Source organism: Echinops telfairi, unplaced genomic scaffold, assembly GCF_000313985.2.
Source record: "Echinops telfairi isolate 266 unplaced genomic scaffold, ASM31398v2 ScPeMD7_2;HRSCAF=8, whole genome shotgun sequence".
Classification (NCBI taxonomy): domain Eukaryota; kingdom Metazoa; phylum Chordata; class Mammalia; order Afrosoricida; family Tenrecidae; genus Echinops; species Echinops telfairi.
In genome coordinates, this window is record NW_022103898.1 from 34459440 (window position 1) to 34471822 (window position 12383).

General features: G+C 41.9%; 1 protein-coding gene across 1 annotated transcript in view; it reads right to left on the bottom strand.

The window, feature by feature from the left end:
- Window positions 1–12383, bottom strand: part of CRADD (CASP2 and RIPK1 domain containing adaptor with death domain) — a 235296-nt gene that overhangs the window by 7370 nt on the left and 215543 nt on the right. The gene's annotated exons all lie outside the window — the stretch shown is intronic.

The window sequence follows — 12383 nt, forward strand, 5'->3', positions numbered from 1 at the left end:
GGGCAACAAATGTATAGATGTGCTTTACACAATTGATCTATGTATTGTGATGAATTGTATGAGCCCCAATAAATTGATTTAAAAAAACCCGGCTGTTTGATCAAAGATTCTATGGAAGAAATTAAAAGGGGGGATTTGCAGAACAGAATCTCACCTTCTGGATGAACTCACAAAACTGTGGCCTAGCAATACCTTTTATACTTCAAACAAAAAGTAGCCCCTTATGTCTTCTTAAAGCCAATCAGTAGTTTAGCTTAACTAGTAAAGCAAGTTGACCTTGGGCCTGATGCTCTTTTAGAATTATCTATAAAGGATCACGTTGACAAGAGACACTTGAAAGATTCCATAGTGGGGGTGGAGGGCAGTGAGTTTATGTTAATGAGAAAAACACAACTCAGTAGGTGAGCAATGGTTGAAGAATGTGAGCAGTCAACCTAGTAAGCCAAGGCTTGAGGGCACTCCACTGGCATGAAGCAGGGAACTAACAGAGAGGTCTACAGGCCAGCCCCAACCTCAGCTACACCGACCCCCTCCCCAGAGATTGCCCTACAGAGGACAGCACTGAAGATACAGCCTGGGGAGAGTGGTGAGTGGCAGGTCTGCCCAGACCATGTAGGAGCAAACTAAGAGGGAGAGGGAGAGAGAAGAGAGAGAGAGAGAGAGAGCGCACGAGCGCGTGCTAGCTCCTGGCTCACCAAGCCTGGAGGACCACACTCCTGCTCAGAGCAGCCAAACAACAGAGAAGACCATAGAGCTGGCCCCACCACAGGACACGATGTCCCCTCAATGACCCACAGCACTGGAGGGGACAGCACTGGAGACACAGTGCACAAATTATACCCAGTCTGAGCCTGCCACACCAGGGTGAGACTCAAAGGGAGCGCAACAGAGCAATAAGGGGAACAAAGCAAGGAAGTCCCCAAGGAATCCCAAAAATAGACTTCAGACTCAGAGCAGGAGGGAAGGGCTTGGCATCTCATCAGACTTGATTGGAAAACATACATAAAGGTCAGCAGATAGACCTATCACTATTTATAGCCCCTTATAGCCACCCTTCCTTTTTGTAACATTCTTTTTCCATGTTTATCTATATTAGGAGAAAACAACGGGACCGATGGTTCCTGGGGGGGCAGAAAGGGAGAGGGGGAGGTGGGGGAAAGGGAGGGGGGTAGCCAACAAACCCAGGGACAACAGAACAACAAGAGCTCTAAAATGGATGGTGAGGAGGGTATAGAACGCCTGGATGGGTTCAATCAAGGGTAGTGGAGCTGAGAGGAATTATTGAGGGCAGAATGAAGGTTGAATATGATATTGGGACAGGAGGAAAGTTAAAGGAAATAGAGGAAAGAACTAGGAGGTAAAAGACAATTATAGAGGTATAAATATAGGCATGTACAATGTAAATATATTAACATATAACAATAGGAATATAGGCCTATGCACATATATTTATTTGTTAAGTATTAAGGTAGCAGATGGACATTGTGCCTCTACTCAAGTCCTCCCTCAATGCAAGAACACTTTGTTCTAATAACCTGGCATTCTGTAACATTCACCTTTCCAACACAATGGCTGAAGACAAAAAGGGTGGATAGCAAATGTCATGAAGAAAGCTCATGGTACTCTGCTATTAAAAGTTATAGCATCTGGGGTCTTAATGTCTTGAAGTTAACAAGCGGCCATCTAGCAGAGAAGCAACCAAACCCACATGGAAGAAGCACACCAGCCTGTGTGATCATGAGGTGTCGACAGGATCAGGTATCAGGTGTCAGACGACCCAAAGCAATCACACTGATGCAAACATGTGGGGTCAGAGTGGAGACCCAAAGCCCATCTGTAGACAAATGGGCATCCCCTCAAAGAAGGGTCACAAGGAAGGGACGAGCCAGCCAGGGTACAGTATAGCACCAGCAAAACACACAACATTTCTATAGTTCTTGAATGCTTCCTACCCCCCACCCCCACCCCCCATTATCATGACCCCAGTTCTGCCCTACAAACTCAGCTAGACAGGAATGTGTACACTGGTATAGATAAGAGCTCTTGATACATGGAACCCAGGACAGATAAATCCCCCAGAAACAGTAATGGGAGTAGCGATACCATGAGGGTAGATGGAAGGTGAGGGAGAAGGGGGAGAAAGGGGTAACCGATCACAATGACTGACAAATAACCCCCCACACACCCCACCCCAAGGGAGGCCAACAACAGAAACATGGGTGAAAGGAGACAGTGTAAGATATGAAAACAGTAATAATTTATAATTTATCAGTTCACAAGGGGGTAGGGTGGGGAGGAGCTGATACCAGGTGCTCAGGTAGAAAGAAAATGTTTTGAAAATGATGATGGCAGCATATGTACCAATGCTCTTGATATAATTGATTTATGGATTGTTATAAGAGCTGGAAGAGCCCTAGATAAAATGATTAAAAAGAAGAAGAATGTGAGCAGTATCACTGAATAACAAGTACAGAAACTGTTGATTTGTTTCTCTAGTCAACCTGGTCTAACACAGAGGGTGAAGGAGATAAATGCTTTCCGAGATCAGTATCCTGTCTTCCTTTCTCCTTTGTCCTCAGACCAGCGTGCTGCTGCTTGAGCAGGTTCATTGCCTCAACCACATGCTGCACTACCTGTGGGACAAGACAACCCATGGATTGTGTAGGCTTGATGCATCATGAGAGCCTGAAGCTCCTTGGAGACCTGCTTTGCCACATTGCTGGTGGATCATGCCACCATGCATACATTGATAGAGCTCGAGACTCCACAGGGGCCTGCTTTGCTATGTTCCTGCACGAATGATGGTTGCTGCCCCACCCTGCTGCCTGCTGCCTGTGGGCCTAGTCTGTCTGTCTTGCTTTAGAACAGACAGCACTGTCTGCTTTCTTGACCTTGGACCAACAACCCCAGTGAATTGAAGGACCTTCAGTATAGTAATTGTTCCATAAAAGTGAGTTGAACTGAGCCCTCTGTACTGCTGTGTGGAGTAATTAGCCGTTAGATTCCTTCTCATTGTATAAACCTATCCTTTTATATACATATAATCATAAGTGTCCTGGTTTTGTTTCTTTTGAGAACCCTGCCTAACACAATGCCTTTGCTGTAGCATTTTCATATAGCTGTCATGACACTTAGCTGCTCTTGCTCATACTCGACATGAGCATCTCTGGGTAGAACTGCTGTTTGCACTATTACAGCAGGTTCCTATATCCTTGATACTCTCCTCCCATTAATACGACCAGGTGCCTTTCCCCTCTGCATTAAAATTTGAGCTTGAATCTTTCTTTTCATCCATTTTTTCCTGCAGCCTGAGGATCCTGCCATGGAGGAAAGGCAGGACCTACCACCACTGCATGTCCCACCCTCTCTCTATAAGTCAGTTAAATGTCTCCTAGCCCACTCTGCTGAGTCAGAATTCAGCATTCCAGGCATCTCTTTGCCCTAATCCGCAGACTGGGGAGATAGCCTGCCCTGGGACACTACCTCTGCCAATGCTGTTTCCTGACATTTACCAAGATGGTCACTTGCCTCCTTTACCAGGTTTTCCCCTCGGAACTATATTCTTTTCTAGATTTCTTCTGTGGGGCCAGGGTGAGAGGTTTCCTCCCTTTCCTAACACTTCTCAAAGTGCATGGTATGAAGTTTTCTGTTTGTTTGTTTGGTTGGTTGGTTGCTGCTATTGAATTTAAAGCTAGGTTTGTTTTTGTTTTGAACTGCTGTTTGGTTCATCTGAGTGCTGGGAAAGGGATGTCTTTTATTCTGCTACACTCTGTCATCATTCCTTCTGCCTTCTGGCCAACTGTTAATGGGACATGCACTTTGAGCCAATTATTTAGAAATGAGGACAGAATTCGTTCTTATTCCTCCATAGTTTCAGGGACACACAGCCCTTGTGAGTAGTGCCGCATAACTGGGAGATGGCCAGCAGTCTGCGAGCGGCTGGGGCAAAGATCACTGGCACAGAAGCTTTACGCCACTAAGAACAAACCAAGTCCTTCCAACTGGACAACCTTACACACAAAGAGCAATAATAACTCTGTTTATGCTGTCTGACCTCTTTCTGGAGAAGCATCGTCACAGGGTCCTATCAGTTCAAAAATTCTGCTTACACACAAAATAAAAGTCCTAAGGCAGTGGTTCTCAACCTTCCTAATACCGCGACCCTTTAATACAGTTCCTCAAGTTGTGGTGACCCCCAACCATAAAATTATTTCATTACTACTTCATAACTATAATCTTGCTATTGTTATGAATCAGGCGACCCCTGTGAAAGGGTTGCTCAACCCCCAAAGGGGTCACAACCCATAGGTTGAGAACCACTGTCCTAAGGACTTAGTTCAACTCCCAAGGATACCCTACCTAAAATCAGGTCAAGCTGTACATGAATTCAACATGACCATGTGGCAACTGTTTCCAAAAACTTGTTATGAATCCCACTAGTGGTATGCAAGATGATACCAGGTGGTATAAGGATAATCATTTTGCATTATAATAGTGAGATTTCTATTATAATGAGACTAGGAAAAATACAAGTAATTTTTCAAACCCATGAATGAAAGAAAAAGATAAGAAGGAATTCAGAAAGAAATATGTAAATTATTGGTATAGGTAATACACACATGAGAACCCAAATCATCCAAGTTTGAGTGGTTTGGGTGATAATCTGGCAATCCATTATTCATGGTTGTCCCCGTACACTATAGAACCTTCAGCAACCTTGGACTCTGATTACTAAGTCATGCCCTACCCTACCCTGAACACATAAATACCGCAACTTTGAGGGTGAAGCAGCACTAACCCTGGTTAAAAATCACTGGACACTGTGGCACTAACGTCCATCCCAGTTTGAAAAAGCAGAAATTCCTAAGCAGAAAGGAACTACTTTGTACCTCAAGTATCCATTAGTAATCAGAATGTAGAATGTAAAATGTATGAAATATCAGAAAATTAGAAGTTGTCAAAAATGAAATTAAATGCATAAAGATCAATATCCTAGACATTATTGAGCTGAAGTGAACTGGCGCAAGCCATTTTGACTCAGATAGACAAATGGTCTACTATGTTAAGAGTGAAAAATTAAGGAGGAATGGTGTTGCAATCATCTCTCACTGTCCAAAAGAAAATGTCAGGATCTATGCTGAAGGACAACACTAGCATGACAGCAGACTAGCCAAGTAGATCTGTTGCTTTTCACTCTCACTCTCATTGCCATGGCATGCATTCCCATGCACAGGGATCCTTTTATACCAATCATTAAAGCCAAATAAGAAAAAAAAATAAAGCTGTTTACCAACTTCTACAGTTTGAAATTGATCAAATGTGCCATCAAGATGCACTGAAAATTTCTGGTGATTTTATAAGGGGGCTTCAGGAAGTTCATGAGCAAATTTTAAAACAATGGAATTTTTCCATTAAATTTTCAACATCCCTCCCTCCCCTTAATGCAAAAGTGGAAACACAGAAGAAAGAACAGTAACTGGAAAATATGGCCTTATCAATAGGAAAAAAAATGCTGGTGATTACATGATAGAATTTTGCATGACCAACAACTTTTCAACAGCACAAATGGTGACTAGACACAGACTTTACCAGATGGAAAAACAAGAATCAAAATTATTATATTTATAGGAAGAGAATATGAAAAATTCAATATCATAAGTCAGTAAAAGGCCAGGGGCTGACTGTGGAACAGGTCATTCATTGCTCTTATGCAAGTTCAGGTTGAAGCTGAAGAACATTAAAACAAATCCACGAGAGTCAAACTACAATCTTGAACCAAATGACAAATCCCACCTGAATTTATAAAGCATCTCAAGAGTATATTTGACTCATTGGCCACTGAGGGCCAACAACAATTGGGATGACATCATAAATGAAGATCATTTGAAAGAAAGAATGAAAAGATGAAAACAGATACCAGAAGAGACACAGATATTTAATAGAATCCTTCAATGGGCAGCTCCAGACAACACAGTCAAGTATAATTAGGAGATATACAAAGACTTGGAATTAGAAACACAAGAGAGAAGGACCTTCTTGGTATTTCTGAAGCTCAGAGAACTGAAGATGAAATTCAAGCTTTGAGTTGCAATATTGGAAGAGCCGATGGGCAAAATACTGAACAAAGCTGGGTGCATGAAAAGAAGATGGAAAGAATACACAGAGTCACGGTACTAAAAAGAATTGTATAGCACACAACCATTTCAGGAAGTAGCGTACGATCAAGAACCAATAGTACTGAAGAAGGAAGTTCAGGCTCCACCGTAAGCACTGCTGACAAACAAGGTGCCAGGAACTGATAGATGCCAATTACGATATTTCAATAAATGGATGCAACCCAGACTTACCTATGCCAAGAAATTTGGAAGACAACTACTTGACCATTCAACTGAAAGTTGTGCCCATTTCAAAGAAAGATGATCCCACAGAATGTGAAAATTATTGAACAATATCATTAATAATTTTTAAATGGCTGCAGCAGTATATCAAGAGGAAACGTTCAGAAATTTAAGTCAGGATCTGAAAAGGATATAGGATACCATTGCTGAAATCAGATGAATCCTGGCTGAAAGCCAAAAATACCAGGGATTTTTTACTTGTGTTTCATTGACTATGCAAAGGTATTTGATTGTGTCAAAAATTATTAACATTACAAAGATTGGAATTCCGCAACAATTAATTGTGCTCATGTGGAATTTATACAAAAGACAAGAGTCAAGTGTTTGAACAGAACAAGAGGATACTCCATGATTTAAGATCAAGAAAGGTGTGGTCCAGGGTTGTATCCTTTGACCGTACTTATTGAATCTGTATCCTGAGCAAGCAATTTGAGATGAAGGACTATGTGAGTGGAATAGTGGATCATGCTTGGAGTAAGACTCATTAACCACCTGCAGTATGGACATGACATGATCTTGCTTGCTGAAAAATGGAGTGAACTTGAAATACTTACTGATGTTTAAAGGCAATATAGCCTTCAGTATGGATTATCCCTCCACATAATCAAATAAAAATCTCAACTGGACCATTAGCATCAGGAAAAACAGAAATGTTTTAAGTTGTCAAGGATTTCATTGTACTTGGATCTTTGATCAGTGCCCATGGAAAGTAGTTGTCAAGAAATCAAATGATATATTACATCAGGCAAATCTGCTGCAAAAGACCTCTATAAAGCATTAAAGAGCAAAGATTTCACTTTGGGGGAAAAAAAGAAAAACGATTTAACTTTGAGGAGGAAGGTGTACCTGACCCAAACATTGGTATTTTCAATTGTCTGATATACATGTGAAAGCTGGACAACGAATAAGGAAAACTGAAGGACCGATTCCTTTGAATCACAATGTTGGCGAAGTACCAAGAACAAACCGACCTTTCTTGAAAGAAGTAAGGCAGAATGCTCCTTGAATGCAAGAATGGCATGACCTTGTCTCAAGTACGTTGAATATGTTATCAGGATATGCTCTCAAGTCCCTGCAGAAAGAAATCAGATGTGGTAAAGCTGAGGGTCAGCAAAAAGAGGAAAGCCCTCAATGAGATGGATCGACACAGTGGTTGCAACAATGGGCTCAAACAGCAATGATTATGAGGATGACACAGAACCTGGCAGTGTTTCTGCTATATACAGGGTCTCTAAGTCTCAAGGCCCACTCAATGGTATCTACCAATCACAACAAAATCTCAATGCAGCCACCACTCATCTATAAGCATATTGCTGTAATGCTAAACAAGATCCAATCAAGCTTTCTATTTAAAACAAACTAGGAGGAAAGGCCTGGTGAGCTAGTTCCAAAAACTAATCAATGAAAATCCTATGGACCAAAATGGTTCATTCCATTGTGCAAAGTGTTGCCATGAGTCAGGGGCAGCTAACAACAATATGGTGACAAGATACTTCCCTTTATACAAATCCTGAATCTATTCTACAACTCCTTAACAACAGTGTCAGTAAATTTAAAAATCACCAATTTCAAAAGCAGCAACATATTCTAACAAACACATCTACCATAGTGAAACCAAGAATCCACTGGAGGGGCTGAACCCTTCTGCTTATTCCTCCATTTCACCTTCTCCACCCCACCCCACCCCCACCCCTGATCTCTGTGGCCATTACATGAATGACAACAGCATTATGCCCTTCATCTACTCCAGTCACCTCCTCCCCGCTCTCCCACACTTAAATGCTTCCCACCCCCACTCCCACCCCCGCCACCTCAAATTATCATGATTGCACAAATCCAGCTAGGCCAGAGGATGTGCACTGGTACAGAAAGGAAATGGAAACACAGGGAATCCAGGACAGAAGAACTCTTCAGGACCAGTGGTGAGAGTGACGAAACCAGGAGGTAAAGGGAAGGTGGGGTAGAAAAGGGGAACTGATTACAAGGATCTACATATAACCCCTCCCTGAGGGAACAGACAACAGAAAAGTGGGTGAAGAGAGACATTGGACAGTGCAAGACATGACAAAATAATAATAATTTATAAATTATCAAAGGTTCATGAGGGAGAGGTGGCATGGAGGGAGAGGAAAAATGAATAGCTGATACCAAGGGCTCAACTAGAAAGCAAATGTTTTGGTAATGATGATGGCAATAAATGTACAAATGTGCTTGACAAAATGGATGGATGTATGGGTTGTGATAAGAGGTGTCCGAGCCCCCAATAAAGTGATTTTAAATAAATAAATAGAGGATCATGTAAGGCTCTGGGTGAGGGATACATAGGGACAACCATTGTAATGACAATTAAAATTCTATAATAGGGAAGGAATAATTTTTCCCTATACTAGGAAAAACTAACTAAATTACCCAAAGAAAATTAAATAGTGATAAATTCCATAAATAATGATAAATTCCAGGTAGATTAAATGTCAAAGATAAACCTGTAAAATTAATGGAAAATAATACAGGAGTATATCTTTGTGATGTAGGATGGGAAAGGACTTTAAAAATTAACCCCCCAAAGAACAAATCATAAGACACTCACTTTTTCAAAAAAGATCATTTTATTGGGGAGTCTTACAGCTCTTATAATAATCCATACATCAATTGTATCATGCATATTTTTACATATGTTGCCATCATCATTTTATAAACATTTACTTTCTATTTTAGACCTTGGTATTAGCTCCTCCTTTTCCCCTCCCTCCCCTTACCCTCTCCCACCCTTGTGACCCCTTCATAAACAATGAATTATTATTTTCATATCTTACACCTACCACTGTCTCCCTTAACCCACATTTCTGTTGTTCCTCACCCCTTGGGAGGGGTAATGCATCGACCCCTTTCTCCCCACTATCCCCCTACACTCCTAGTATCGCTACTCCCATTTTTGTTCCTGAGGGGTTTATCTGACCTAGATTCCATGTGTTGTGAACTCTTATCTGTACCAGTGTACATGCTCCAGCCTAACCAGAACTGAAAGGCAGGACTGGGGTCATGATGGTAGGGGGTGAGGAAGCCTCCAAGAACCCAGAGGAATCTTGTTTGTGTTTCATCGGTGCTATACTGTGCCCTGATTGACTCATCCCATCCTTGTGACCCTTGTGTGAGGGGATGCCCTATTGTCTTCAGACGGGTTTGGGGTCTTTGCTCCGACGTCCCTCGTTCTCAACAATATGTTTTTTGTTTGTTTGCTTGTTTTGGGTCTTCTGATGCTTGCTACCTGATCTGATTGACACCCCATGATCGCGGTGGTGTGCTTCTTCCATGTGGGCTTGTTGCTTCTCTGCTAGATGACCACTTGTTTAAATTCAAGCCTTTTAGACCCTAGACACTATATTTTTTGATAGCCAGGCAACCTCAGTTTTCTTCCCCACATTTGCTTATGCACCCTTTTGTTTTCAGTGATTGTGTCGGGAGGGTGTGCATCACAGAATGCCAGGTTATTCGAACAAAGAGGGCACACACTTTTAGTGCATCAAGATGAAGGACTTCTGTTCAATGACAGGATCCTTGATAAAAACTGACAGAAGCAGAACCGGGTAAGATACACACAATGTGTAATACTTACAGGGAATAGATACTATCTAGATTATTAAGAAGCACTCCTGAAAGCCAGTAAGAAACAGATAAGAACTCCCATAAGAAAAAGTATACAGGTCCTTATTCCAAATAATAGGCATTTCAAGTAAGAGGAAACACAAAGGCAAGCGTATTAAGAGATGCTTGAACTCAGGAATTTAAGAAATGAAAAAGAGAAACAACAATGTTAGATAAATCCCTTTTTGGGCACAGAAAGCTGTGCACTGCTGTGTCTGGGCTGCAATGTGGAGATGGCAAGAAATCTATTCACTAATGGTGGAAATGAATAAATAGCAGCAGCTATTATGGAAAGCAAGTTGACAATGTGGGGTGACATTGAGTATATTACACAATCTTGCTCATAGACATATTTATCCAAGGAAAATTCTGGAAGAGATCCATACAGGGGCATGCACAAGACTATATATGCAAAGGTGTATTACTTGTGCTAGCAAAACTACTATACTCTATAACCCAATTCTGCTTCTGGCTATATATCTCTAAGAAAAACTATCATTCAGACCTATGAGGGGTCAGGTATGAGGCTGTTTACATATGGTGACATTGTTGGGAAAAGTAGATAGAAGCCACCTAACAGCTCATTCCTAGGGTTTAGGGGCAGGCGAAATAGGTAAATACATGATAATGGGGTGCAAAAGGAATACTGTGCAACATTAGAAAGGAAGGATTATAATGTGACCTACAATTCAAATGAAAATTAATGTTCACAATAATACTATTTACAAATGAAAAAGATATAACAGGAATTATAGAAGAGTTAGGTGGTAGCACAGTGGCTATGTATTGGGCTATGATACACAAGATCAGCAGTTCAAAACTGCCAGATGCTCAGCAAGAGAAAGAAAGGCCTTTCTACTCCTGTAAAGAGTTATAGTCCTGGTGACTCACAGGGGCAGTTTTACCCTCTCTGACAGGCTCACTGTGAGATGGCATAGACTCGATGGCCATGAGTTTGATTGGTTTGGGTAACTATGGGATTGTGGGATCTGGGATTTAGGGATGAAAACAAATGAATGAATAAAATATAAGAAAGGGGGAGCTTCTTTACACCAAATAATGAGGTGTAATTAGTGAGTATAAAGGAAGGGAAATGATGACTAAAGGAAGGTCAAGGACCATGCTGCAAACTGGACTCTCAAAATCTTTGAAGTGGCCATCTTACTTGAAGCTATTGCTCTTTCCTCATCCAGAGCAAAGAAGAGTGAAGAACATCAGAGACGGAAGAAACCCACCATTAGCCCAAAGAACTAGTGGACAACATGAGCTACAGCATCCACTCCCCTGAGACCAGAACTACGTGGTGCCCGGTCATCCTTGCCAACTGTTCCGATCAGGATCACAATAGAAAGTCCTGAGAGAGAGAGGAAGGAAAAAGAAAACCCAAACTAACACTTACTGGTCTGACACAGTGGAACCCCTGAGATGAGGGCCCACAGATACCCTTCAAGCGTGGCTCGAAGGCCACCTCTGGGGCTCAACTTTTAGCCCAACAATAAACAAGACTATGACACCCGGGAGGAAAGTACTCCTGGTAAAATCTAAATCAACCAGATAAGACCAAACTGGCAGTATTTGCTCCAAAGCAAAGCTCAAAAGGTGCAGGGAGCAGGACACAGGGGTGAATGGAGACAGGGAGGAAGCGGGAAGAGGGCTGTTACATTGAGGAAATTGCAACCAACGTAGCCTTTTAAACTGTTGAATGGGAAGCGAATGTGCTCTGTATGCTTTCACCCAAATTAAAAAAAAAAAAGAAAAAGGAAAGCTCTGCTGTGAACCCTATGATCTCACAGCATGCTTAAGGCTGCGGACATCAAGTTCATCTGTGCAGCTGGTGGGCATGAGAAAGTTAACCTGATTGCCCAACAACTGTGGCCCCGTGTCAACCCTCATCCGCGAATGCAATGGCTGGAGAGAAATCTCCTTGGGGTGAGTGATTCACTGTCTGGTGAGGCAAGAAGGGCACCTTGACAACGAAATGAATTAGAACGCAGTGTTCTTTCTGATAGCTAATCACAGGGAACAATCTCGTCCTCACAGAGAGGTGGAGAAATAAATAAACGATCTGCTCTTTCCGAAACTCACCTCCGGATGACGAAATGACAGACAGCTCCAAACAAGGCCATGCTGCAAAATACCAATAACTGACACTTACTGTAATGGAAAACTCGATTCCGCTATCAAGTCGTGAAAAGGTCAATCAAACAAAAACTGTAAGCAATTTTGAGTGCTCACTGAATTAAAAGGGCGGGAAGTAGGGTGGCCACAGCGGTGGGCTAAGAATTAGCAAGCCTTGGTACCATCTACACTAGAGTCTGTCCATAACATAGGCCAAATCATTTA